Here is a 12300-nt window from a genome sequence, read left to right on the forward strand (position 1 = left end):
TAGAGCTTCCATGCCAATGTGATCTAAAGGAACGTAGCTCAACGCTTTTGGCCCCGACCTCAGGCCCGCACGGTGCTAACCGCTTTCACGCGGGCCTGCGACCCGTGACTCTGGGCAGGCCTCAGTTCGCCTAGTCTGCATAATGGGACGACAAAGGGTAGCTCCGACCCCTGGTACTCCGGTAGCACGCAGTGCAGGTGCAAGCAGAGGGGAGAAGCGGTGGTCGCGGGCGGGGCGGGGCCGGTGGCCACGTGGTCCGGGGCGCGCGCCTGTTCCAAGCGTCAACCGCCGGCAGCCCCGCCCGCCCCGCCCCGCCCCGCGGGCCGGCCCCAGCGCGAGGGTCGGGCTGGGAGGCTGCCGCCCTTGCCCGAGCGAGCCCGGCTGGAGCGGGGAGGAGCGCGGCGCGGGCTCGCCTGAACACCGGGGCCCAGGCTGGGGGGGCGCTTAGTGCCGGCCGCGTAGGACCGAGGCGCCGGGGGCGTAGCGGGCAGCCGGGCCTCGGGGAGCTTTAGAGCTGGGGGCTGGCAGAGCTGGGACACCGCCCCGGGTTTGCGCCCCTGGGCGTGGGAGGGGCGGGGAGGGCGGCGAGACCCCTCCCCTCTTTGTCTTAGGTACTCGGAAGTGTGGGGCTGCGCCGGCTTGAAGCAATTAGCACAGTGCCTGGCCCTGAGCGAGCCTTTTGAGTGTCCGGGCTTTGATTGCAACCACCGTGCGAGGGGGAAACAGGAAAGGGAGTGGGTAACTGCCATTATTAAGCACCCAGGCTGGCCGGGCGTGGTCACCACCCCTTCCTTCTCGCGGTGGCAGCCGAGGCATAGAGGACACGAAGCATGTGTCCTAGGACTGTGGAAGAGACAGAGCTGGGATACGAACCTGGGACCTCTGGTTCTTGGCCCGGTGCTCCAGGCTGAGGAAAACGTGTATTTGAACCACGCTTTGAACCCCGGGAAGGGTTTGATGAGTGGCGGTAACTGAGCGAGCTCTGCCCCAATCGCCCTTGGGAAGACGTTTGGTTTTTTTATAGGCCATACTTTCCTCCTCCGTAAAAGTGGCTGGACTTAGGAAAACTAATAACTAATATGTAAGTAGTGCTTTGCAACGCTTAAAGCACTTTCAATTACGTTGTCTTAGATAATGCCTCACAATTAACTCACCAAGTAAGCTTTTTTATTAGCCTCCTTGGACGGATGAAGAAATTGTGTCCTGGAGAGGTTAGATTGGGGAGCAGTGACAGAGCATTACTATTGAATAAATCAGAGGTTTTTCAGGATAACCGCCTTGGATGGGCATAAAGCTCAGAAACAAACTTCCTGTGACCTCATCATCTGCTAGTCTAGAATAATACTTCTGCCGGATCTGCTTGCCCTCCCCAACTACCAACAGCTCTATTCCAGCAACCCAAATCGCCATAATGGAGCAATTACTATTATTTTTAATGTTTCTTTCTGGTTTGGGCTGGGCTATGGGGAGTCCTTTAGGCAAAGTCAAAACTGAGAGGGAGTCGGATGAGGAGTTGAATTCTGAAAATTTCAACTGTTTTGGGTTTTCTGAGTAACGATTAGTTTGAGGGCATTGGTGATAAATAGTAATAATTTTGTCCTTCTTATTGACAGGTCCACCTCCTAGCAAATTATTGGAATGAACATGAGAAATGTAAGTAGGGATTTTTAAGTATCAGTTAAAGGAACCTAAATTGTTATTTATGACATGCGGGCAGTTAATTTGGCGATACCATTTCTGGATGTATACCATTAATTAGCAGTTAATTATCACATGCCCATTTTCAAAGAGTATATTTAATACATGGAGAGGGGTCTACACAGGTCTGTCACCACAAGCACTGACAAGTATTCTGAGAGATGCTTTTTTTTTTTTTTTTTTTTTCCCTCCCTCTGGGTCTGTGAAAGGGAAGATGGGCTTTGTGTTTCCTAATGTCTAGGATGTGTGGCAGGTGTTTTCTGGCCTGAGTGTTTCCAATGATCCTGTAACCTCCTTTATCCTCATAACAAACTTAAAAGGCAGGAGGCATTCTTATCTTTTTTAGAACTGAGGCTTAAGCTTAGGAAGGCTAAGGGAACCAGCCCTGTTGGTGTCAAAAAAGCCCTTTTCACTAAACCACACCTTTCATGTTGTTGATCCGGGTTCAGAGTCGACAAATATTTAAAGAACGTCTACTTACACCAGGTGCTTTTGAGTATTTTATTGAATCCTCATGACAACCAACCATCCCTTTTGCTCATTTCAGCTGATCACCTTGAAATCAATTAGCAAGACTTCTAAGAAAATAGCCCACTCCCACTGGTAGGACAGGAGATAAGCATTGGTGAATCCACGGGAATGTTATGCCCCCCCGACTTTCTAAATATGATGGGTGCTGTGGGGATACCCACAGCAGCAGTTCCTATAGTATAATCCTGACGTCTCCAAAAGAGTGGGGCAAAGCAAAAATGTGGGACTTACGTGGCGAACTGAATTGGAAGAGCATTGTCTTCCACTGATGACAGTTAAGTCTGAAAATGCCATTGGTTTCCTGTGATAGATGCACACAAAGTGATTAATTGGACTAATCATTGATCTGACCCTTGGATCAATTAGGTGTTACTTATGAAAAAGTATCAGGTGGAAATTCTGACATGGCTCTCAGCCAGGCTGTAGGAAGGGGCTGTATAGGTGGGCAGGCAGGGTTCTGAGTTTGAAGGGCCTTGGATGTTATTCTAAGATATTTGTCTTTTAATCTGTGGGCAGTGGGGGCCACAACTGTGTTTGAAAGGAGAGTGACATGTTGGCTATGTGCTGTAGGTGGAGTTCTGCAGCGGAGTTGAGGAGGGATTGGAGCAGGTGGAATGGAAGCAAGGAGGCCGGGAAAAGAACTATTGCAGTTAGTTAATTGGAATGAATGTGGAAGTGTCCAGTAACTGATAAAAGTGCCAACTGCTATCATCCACTGAGCTCTTCCTGTGCGGCCAGATTCTGTGCGAGGGGCTTTGCACACTTTATCTTATGGACCCTTTGAGCTAAATATTGTTATCCCCATTTTACAGGGTAGGAGGTCATGAAGATGACTTGTATAAGGTCACACAGTGACTAAGTGGCAGAGCCAGAGTTCAAATCCACGTCTGTCTGAATCTAGAGCCTTCAGGCTGCAAATCCAAGTCTGTGTTGCAAACTTAAACACCTGTGACATGTACTAGGCAGACTATCCAGATCTCCGTACAGCAGAGCTTGCCATATAAAGGTCTAGTCTGGTTGATCTGTATCTAAGACACGTCCCAAATCTGTCCTCTTACCCTCTTTCGCCTGCCACCCCAGATGAGTCAGCATCAGTTTCTGCCTGCGGTCCTACAGTAGACACCTGACTATTTTCCCAGTGTCCTCACTTGCCAACCGAAAGCCTATTCACATAATAGCCTGACTGATCTCTTTAAAATCTAAATCGGGGTGGGAGACTGGGTGGCTCAGTCAGTTAAGCGTCTGACTCTTGATTTAGGCTCAGGTCATGATCTCGGGTCCTGGGATCAAGCCCGGCATCCATCTGGGCGCTGAGTGCAGAATCTGCTTGAGATTCTCTCTCTCCCTCTCCCTCTGCCCCTCCCCCCCCCACTGGTGTGCTCTCTCTCTTTAAAATAAATAAAATCTTTAAAAAAATTAGAATATATATTTTAATCTTTAATCTTATTTGAATCTTTAAAATTTAATATCAATCAAGGGCACTTGGCTGGCTCAGTCAGTAGAAAACACAACCTTTTATTTTTTTTATTTTTTTTTAATTTTTAAGTAATCTCTATACCCAACATGGGGATCGAACTCACAACCTTGAGATCAAGAGTCGCATGTTCCACCGGCTGAGCCAGCCAGGCACCCCATGTGCGGCTCTCTATGCTTTTCCATTGATCTTCATGTCTGTTTTTGTGCTAGTTCCATACTGTTTTAATTACTGCAGCTTCATAGTGTATCTTGAAACCGGGACTGTGGTACTTCCCGTTTGGTCCTCTTTCTCCAGATGGCTGGGCTATTCAGGGTCTTTGGCGGTTCCGTACACATTTTAGCAGTATTTGTTCTAGTTCTGTGAAGACCAACACCCACCCTCTCAACGAAGTGAAAGCAGGCACCTTATCTCTCCCACCTCTGCATCCGGCACCTTGGACGTGGCATGGCATTTTGAAGGCTCTTAATAAAACTCGTGGACTGAACAATCGCAGTCAGAAGAGAAATACAACTGTATCATTACCAGAAGTAAGGAATTATCCTTGATTCTGCTCTCTGCCACTCGCAATCCCATCTGCAAATCCTGAAGCAGATCTACGTCTCCCCACTAAACATATCCCCATATGTCCACTCTTCTGCATTCCCACTGCTCCCAGCCTCCTCCAGCTCCTGATTGGCTCTCTCCGAGACACCATGACCACCTCCCAGCTGCTCGCCTGAATCACCCGCCTCGGGCCCCTCTCCTGACTGCAAATTGATATCTGCGGAAGCAAAGAATCAGGTGTGTTATTAGGGCAGAAATGTTTACTTACGTTTATTGTGTTGAATGAAAATGTGCGAGCTGACCCTGGCGTGTGAGTCCGCTGGGTTGGTGTAACGAACTACCAGAGACCGTGTGGCTTAGACAGCAGAGCGTTCATTTCTCACAGTCCTGGAGACCAGAAGCCTAAGACTCAGGCGTCAGCAGCTTTTCTGTTTTTCTGAGGTGTCTGTCGTGGGCTTGCAGAAGCCGCCTTCTCCCTGTGTCCTCACGTGGTCTTTTAACTGTGCGCACACGTTTGTGTCCTAATCTGTTCTTATAAGGGAACCGGTCAAACGGGGGGATGGCCCGCCTAGGTGACCTCATTTTACCTTAATTACATCTTTTTTTTTTTTTTTAAAGATTTTATTTATTTATTTGACAGAGATAGAGACAGCCAGCGAGAGAGGGAACACAAGCAGGGGGAGTGGGAGAGGAAGAAGCAGGCTCATAGCAGAGGAGCCTGATGTGGGGCTCGATCCCCTAACACCGGGATCACGCCCTGAGCTGAAGGCAGACGCTTAATTGCTGTGCCACCCAGGCGCCGCTACCTTAATTACATCTTTACTGGCCCTGTCTCCAAATACAGCCACAGTCTGAGGTACGGGGGTTAGAATGAGGTACGGGGGTTAGGAATTGAAAGGGGGTGGCACGCAATTTAGCCCATCACACAAGCGACATCTGGTACCGCGCAGAACGGCTGGCTTGAGGCAGTTTCAAAGCAAGCTCACGTGACAATCCCTCAGGTAACATCCTGTCTTTGGAAAGCTGAGGTTGTGGAGGTTGTTGTGATAAAAAGTACTGTGTGTAGATGCATGTGGACCAGGAAGGGCATCCTGATTCCAAGGTTTGAGAAGGTGTGTGGTGCCAAACAGGCATTAAGTTCTTAGGACACAATACTTACTGAATTTGTTCGGACTCACCTACTTAACGAACAGAACTGTTAGGTATTTCTATAGGCCTAGAGGGTCATGAAACAATTATGGAAACACTAGATGCACCATGAGTTGTGAAAATTTGGGAACCTCCTTTACTCCAAATAGGTCAGTGGATCCCAGAGATCAGAAACGCCAGCGAAGATTTTTTAAAAAATTTTATTTATTTATTTGAGGTAGAGTGAGAGAGTACAAGGTGGGGGCAGAGGGAGAGGGAGAAGCAGACTCCCCACTGAAGAGGGAGTCCCCAGGCGGGGCTCAATCCCAGGACCCTGAGATCATGACCCCAGCCGAAGGCAGACGCTTAACTGACTGAGCCACCCAGGTGCCCCACCAGGGAAGCTTTTAATTAAACAGATTTCTGCAGGTCCCACCTCAGACCTATTAAAAAAATATTTGGGAGTTGAGCCCTGGGTCAGTTTTGGGGTCCACTGGTCTAACCTAACCCCTTCATGAAGGCCTAGGAAGGGAAATGTTTTGCCAGAAGTCATACAGCAGGTTAGTGGCTGAGCTGGGACTAGAATCCAGATTCTAACAGAACCATCAGTTTCTTTCTTTCCTTCCTTTTCTTTCTTTCTTTTCTTCTCTTTCTTCCTTCCTTCCTCCCTTTCTTTCTTTCTTTCCTTCTTTCCTTCTTTCCTTCTTTCTTATTTTATTTATTTATTTGACAGAGAGAGACAGCCAGAGACAGGGGGAACACAAGCAGGGGGAGTAGGAGCGGAAGAAGCAGGCTCCCAGCAGAGGAACCTGATGTGGGGCTCGATCCCATAACGCTGGGATTACGCCCTGGGCTGAAGGCAGACGCTTAACGACTGCGCCACCCAGGTGCCCCTGGAACCATCAGTTTCTCTTCCTCTTCTTGAGCATTTCTCATATTCACACCTGCAAATGTCATGGCCATCTTCTTAAAACCAGACGTGACCGTGACCTCAAAGACAGATAGTAATTACGTGGACAAACTCCATGTTGAATACATCAGTTGCATTTTTTTTTTATTTTTTATTTATTTATTTTAGAGAGAGAGCAGGTAGAGGGGCAGAGGCAGAGGGAGAGGGACAAGCAGACTCCGTGCTGAGTAGGAATGTGGGGCTCAATCTCAGGACCCTGAGATCATGACCTGAGCAGAAATCAAGAGTCAGACACTTACCTGAGCCACCCAGACGCCCCACATCAGTTGCATTTTAAAAATTTATATCGTGTAAGACCTACATGAGGAAAACCATGAAACTCTGATGAAAGATATTAAAGAAGAATTAAGTAAATGGAGAGATAGTTCATGTTTTTGGATTGGAAAACTCAATATTGTCAAGATGTCCATTCTTTTCAACTTGGTCTATAGGTTCAGTTCAATCCCGGTCAAAAATCCCACAGGTTCTTTTGTGGATGTTGACAGGTTCTAAAGTTTGTATGTAGAGGCAAAAAGCATGGCCAACTCAATACTGAAGAAGAGTGAAGTCAGAGTGATGTAGGCAGGCCAGGTCTGAGGATCCAGAGGGGGGTCCCGCAGGACCAGCCAAGATGGTCCCTGGGTGCATGCGGAAGAAATCGAAGGGGAGCAGCAGGAGGTGAGAGGAGAGTTTATTGAAGGTATAGAGAGAGTGCAGGTACAGACAGAATGTCTGGGAAACTCAGAAAGGAGAGAGAGTCTCATCTTTGCCCAAATTTTTGTCTGCAAAGGGGTTTTTACTGAGGATTGTAGTCTGGTGTATGTGTCCTCTTAGGCAACCAGGAACCAGCTGGATGAGAATAACCAGATGTTCTTCCTTGGAGCTGTCAGTGTCTAGCACCTGTGGTCTGGAACATGCATGATGGCTTGTCCAGTCATTTTCACCTGGTCCTTCCTTAGATGTTGTCTATTCTAGAGAAATCATCAACTCCTTGTCCTTTACAAGGAGGACATACACTATTCGTATTCTGAGGCTTGTGTTAAAGTAGGGGTGCAAGTCCTAGCAAGAATAGAAGCAGGAAGAGGAGCAAAAAGCCGGTTTCTCTGCAGTCTTTCAGTTTCCCTATCCCAAGAGGACTGACACTACCCAACTTCAAGACTTCCTATAAAGCTACAGTAATCAAGCCAGTGTGGTATTGGTGAAGAATAGACAAACGGGTCAATGGAGTAGAATAGAGAGCCCAGAAACAGAGCCACATAAAAACAGCCAACTCCTTGACCAAGGAGAAAAGGCGATACAGTGGAACAAAGAGTCTTTTTAACAAATGGTGCTGGAACAACTGGACATCCATATGCAAAGAAATGGATCCAGACAGGACCTTACACCCCTGACAAAATTTTACTTAAAATGGGTGATAGACCTAAATGTAGAATGCAAAACTGTGAACCCCTGGGAGATAACCTAAGGGAAAATCTGGATGATCATGGAGATGGTGATGATTTTTTAGGTACAACAAAGGCATGATCCATGAAAGAAATAACCAATAAACTATACTTCATTAAAATAAAAAATTTTTGCTCTGCAAGGGACATTGTCAAGAGAATGAAAAGCCAGACTGGGCAAAAATATTTGCAAAAGACATTTCTGATAAAGGACTATTATCCACAGTAAACAAAGAACTCTTATAATGCAGTGATAACGAAACAACCTGATTAAAAAATGGACCAAAGATTTTAACAGACACAGAAGTAAGCATATGAACAGACGCCCTACATCATATAACCCCAATGAGATGCAAATTAAAATAACAATGAGATGCCACGATACACCTGTTGGAATCCCCCAAGTCTAGAGCACTGACACCACCAAACGTGCTCAAGGATATGGAGCAACAGGAACTCTCATTCATTGCTGGTGGGAATGCAAAGTGGTACAGCTGCTTTGGAGGACAGATTGATGGTTTCTCACAAAACCAACCATAGTCTAACCATGCCACCCAGCGATTGTTCTTCTTGGTGTTTACTCCAAGGAGTTGAAAACTTAGGTCCTCACGAAAACCCACAATGGATATTTATAGCAGTTCCCAAAACTTGGAAGCAACCAGATCCTTCAGGAGGTGAATGGATAAATAAACTGTGGCCCATCCAGACAATGGGGTATTATTGTTCAGCACTAAAAAGATACGAGCTCTCAAGCCATGAAAAGACATGGAGGAAGCTTAAATGCATATAACTAGGTGAAAGAAGCCAATCTAAAAAGACTATATGCTGTACGATTCCACTTATACGACATCTGGAAAAGGCAAAACCATGGAGATAAGAAAAAGATGAGTAGTTGCCAGGGGTTGGGGAAGGAGAGATGAAGAGGGCACAGAGGATTTTTAGGACGGAAAATATTCTGTGTGATGCCGTAATGGTGGATACATGTCATACATTTGTCTAAACCCATAGAATGTGCAACACCAAGGGTGTGCCCTCATGTAAACTGTGGACTTTGGATGATAATGACATGTCAACGTAGGTTCACCAATTATAACAAGTGTACTACTCTGGGGGGGGGCATGTTGACAAGGGGGGAGGCAATGAATGTGTGGGGGCAAGGGGTGTAGAGGAAATCTCTGTACTTTCCACTCAATTTACTTTGAATCTAAAACCATTCTAAAAATTGAAAGTCTAATAAAAATTTTGTATCCTTTTGTGACTCATAGATGTGATGATTGGGAATTCATGCTATTATTGTGTGAGAGGTACTATCCTCAAACCTCATCACGGTCCTGGCACATTACCTGTCATGTGGGAAAAAATCTGTCTAGAAGTCAATAAACAAGTTTATGTATCCCCATTAGTAGCGTTACCTATTTAGTGAAGTAAAAAGAGGGTGGCAGGAATTATACAATGCTAAATAATCAAAAATATTTTAATAAGTATTTACCATGCACCTATTTGGGGACAATACAAGAGAAATATAAAATGTTTTTCCTGGGGCTCCTGGCTGGCTCATTTGGTAGATCAGGCAACTCTTGATCTCAGGTTTGTGAGTTCGAGCCCCATGTTGGGTGTAGAGCTTACTTTAAAAAATAATAATAATAAAACAAAAAATAAAGTGTTCCTGCAAAGCTAAAAGTCTGCTTCTTTGGTCTGAATTGTGATAAATCAATAATGCAAATGGACTTTAAACCCTCAGTGCTCTGTTGTTCCAACTCTGTATCTATAATTCAGAGGCGGAGAAAAAGTGTCCACTGTTTTTGTTTTTAAGATTTCTTTATTTGAGAGAGTGAGAGTGTGGGGGAGGGGCAGAGGGAGAGACAGAATCTTGAGCAGACTCCCCACTGAACATGGAGCTGGACATGGGGCTCAGTCCTACGACCCCGAGTTCGTGACCTGAGCTGAAATCAAGAATTGGACGCATAACCAACTGAGCCACCCAGGTGCCCGCAAAAGTGTCTACTGTTAAAGGCGTGCTCTCTAGCAGATATGTAACATCTTGTTTGCCTCAAGCCACAGAAGGAATGTAAAAAAACAAAAAACCAACCCCCCCCCCAAAAAAACCCACTCTGTAAACTAGAAAGTGCTTTACAGAGGCATATTATTACCGTTACTTTGTGAGATGAACAGCTTAGTTCCAGGACCTGTTGAAAGTATACAGTGACGCAAAAAGATGGTGTAGAATTTGAAAGAGGATTAGAAAGGAGTAAATCCCTGAGGATTTTCACTTCTGGTTACTTGAGAATTCCACTAAGTTTCAGATTTGAGGAGCTGGATGGGAGCCTTCAAGCCCAGTGGAGAAGTACAGAGATTACAATGTTTTTGGAACCCGGGACCCAAGAAGAAAGACTAAGGGAATTAGAACCATGACACCCAAAGATAAGGTGTCGTTATTCATCGGGAAGAAAAAGCTAAGGGCTGTCTCGTGTTGAAATAGGTCCAGGGAATCTGGAAGATCACTCTTCCACTCCCACCTCTGGGAATTGTATCTGGGCTCTGGGAATGAGCCCAAGGCCTTCTTAGTTCTTCCTGGTACTTGTCTGAAGTGTCTTCTGCGTAAGAAGAGGCTCAGGCCTCCATTCTGAATACAGAGCTGCTGGAGTTCTAAGAGCCAGGCTTCTAAAGGTAGGTTGAGGTGGGCTGGGGAGGAGGTTAGCCCGTGTTCACCCTGAGGGTCTTTACTAATAGTGGTCTCGGAAAGTGTTCACAGTCGCTCCCTTGGCTAAGAATTCTTGAGGAACCTTTACTCAAGAGGTCCACGATTCCCCATCACCAGCCATGCCCAGCCCCTTAGGAAGCCGTAGTATTGGTAGTTACACCCCCTTTGCAGTGGCAAAAGGGAACCCATAGCCCTGTTTGGAGCAGTTCCTAGTGATGGACGTTCCAGAGAAATGCCACCAGGCCTTGAGCAGGCGGCTAGTGATTCTTTCACAAACATGCAGGGTTTCAGTTAAGGAGCTGCACAGGGGTCAGGGTGCCCGGGGAAGAAGGGCAGAGATAAAACGGTTTTGGCACATGGGGCCCAGGAAGAAAGACTGAAGGGCTCAGAACAGTCCCTGGCACATAGTAAGCCCTTTGTGAGGGGCGCCTGGGTGGCTCAGTCGTTAAGCGTCTGCCTTCAGCTCAGGGCGTGATCCTGGCGTTCTGGGATCGAGCCCCACATCAGGCTCATCTGCTGGGAGCCTGCTTCTTCCTCTCCCACTCCCCCTGCTTGTGTTCCCTCTCTCGCTGGCTGTCTCTCTGTGTCAAATAAATAAATAAAATCTTAAAAAAAAAAGCCCTTTGTGTTTGTGGGAGAAGAGGCGGCAGATTGCAGGTTTAAGTAGGGTGGTCAGGGTAGATCTCATGGAGAGGGCGAGACTCCAGCAGACGTGAAGGAGAGGGAGTCTGCTCAGTGGGTCTCTGAGGAAAGAGTGTTCCAGACCGGAGGAACAGCCATAACAAAAGTCCGACAAGTTCTGGAGCAGCACAGACACCCTGGGGCTGGGGTCGGGGGAGAGGTGGGAAAGGCAGTGTTTCTGCTCACGTCAGGCCTGTGAGGCCCTGGGGAGGATTTGGACTTTCACTCTGAATGAGATGGAGCCCCTGACTGTTGAGCAGAGGATCCACAAGATCTGTCTTCGGCTCTGCTGTACTGGGAGTGACAGGGGGTGGTGAGGGTCGAGGGTCAGAGCAGGAGGACCTGGTAGGAGGCTCTGGCGAAATTGGGCAGGATGTAGTGAGGCCAGAGGAATCGGGTGGTGGTAGGAGAGTCTGATTCTGGAAATGTTGGGAAGCCAGCATTAACTCCCGGGGAATGGTGCAGGGTAGTGAGAGTGGGCCCAGCCCTGTTTGCTGTCTTTCCTTCTGTGCTTGATGACCGTGTTGTTTAGCCTGGGTTGGATGGGCGTGGTTGCCATCAAATGGTTGGGAGAAATAAAGGATCGTGTCAAAGGCCGTTCTCTCGTTCAGAGCCTTTACTGGGCACCCGCTACGTGTTAGGCACAGGATGACCGACGAGATAGGTTGAGGTCATTATCCACATGGAGCAACCATTCTAGTCGGTATAATTAGACAACAGCCGTGTAAGGAATGTCAACCAGGCGTAAGGGCTAGGAGGGAAATGAAGGGGAGTATTTGACAGCATCTTGGGTTACTCAACTTGAGGGGCTGGAATAGCCAGCCCTCTGTGGAGGTGACATCTGTCCTGACGCCATTTCTCCCGAGATATCAAATGCTTGCCCTTAGAATGATCTAGACCATCAGAGGATGTGTCATGACCTCTCATGGAATTGCTTGAACTCAACTTCATCGCAAGACCTTTTAAACCACAGCCAAATGGAACCCTGCGTGGAAACTGAAGGTATTGTTGACAATCTTGTCCACCACGAGGCTCAGTCAGTGAACTTCTCTCATAGCCCAGTTCCAAAAATTGTGAAGATACTGAACTAATTTTTTTTTAATGATCTTTTGGCTGCATTCATATAACCAGTTGTTTTTCATTCTTTGCT

At 46.9% G+C, this 12300-nt stretch overlaps 1 long non-coding RNA gene and 1 other non-coding gene across 3 annotated transcripts; both read left to right on the forward strand.

Moving 5' to 3' along the window:
• Nucleotides 1–331: 331 nt before the first annotated feature.
• On the forward strand, nucleotides 332–9168 carry LOC113241589 (uncharacterized). 2 transcript variants are annotated; one of them, XR_006412038.3, is made up of 5 exons: nucleotides 332–1081; nucleotides 1614–1653; nucleotides 4001–4233; nucleotides 4362–4486; nucleotides 7161–8865. It is a non-coding gene; the product is annotated as an uncharacterized LOC113241589 (long non-coding RNA). The 2 variants fall into 2 exon arrangements; XR_003311627.4 differs by having other exon boundaries at nucleotides 4001–4486; nucleotides 7161–9168.
• On the forward strand, nucleotides 9015–9119 carry LOC113241821 (small nucleolar RNA U13). Its single transcript, XR_003311725.2, has one exon. It is a non-coding gene; the product is annotated as a small nucleolar RNA U13 (small nucleolar RNA).
• Nucleotides 9169–12300: the final 3132 nt, after the last annotated feature.

The sequence above is a fragment of the Ursus arctos genome, unplaced genomic scaffold (genome assembly GCF_023065955.2).
Source record: "Ursus arctos isolate Adak ecotype North America unplaced genomic scaffold, UrsArc2.0 scaffold_21, whole genome shotgun sequence".
Lineage (NCBI taxonomy): Eukaryota > Metazoa > Chordata > Mammalia > Carnivora > Ursidae > Ursus > Ursus arctos.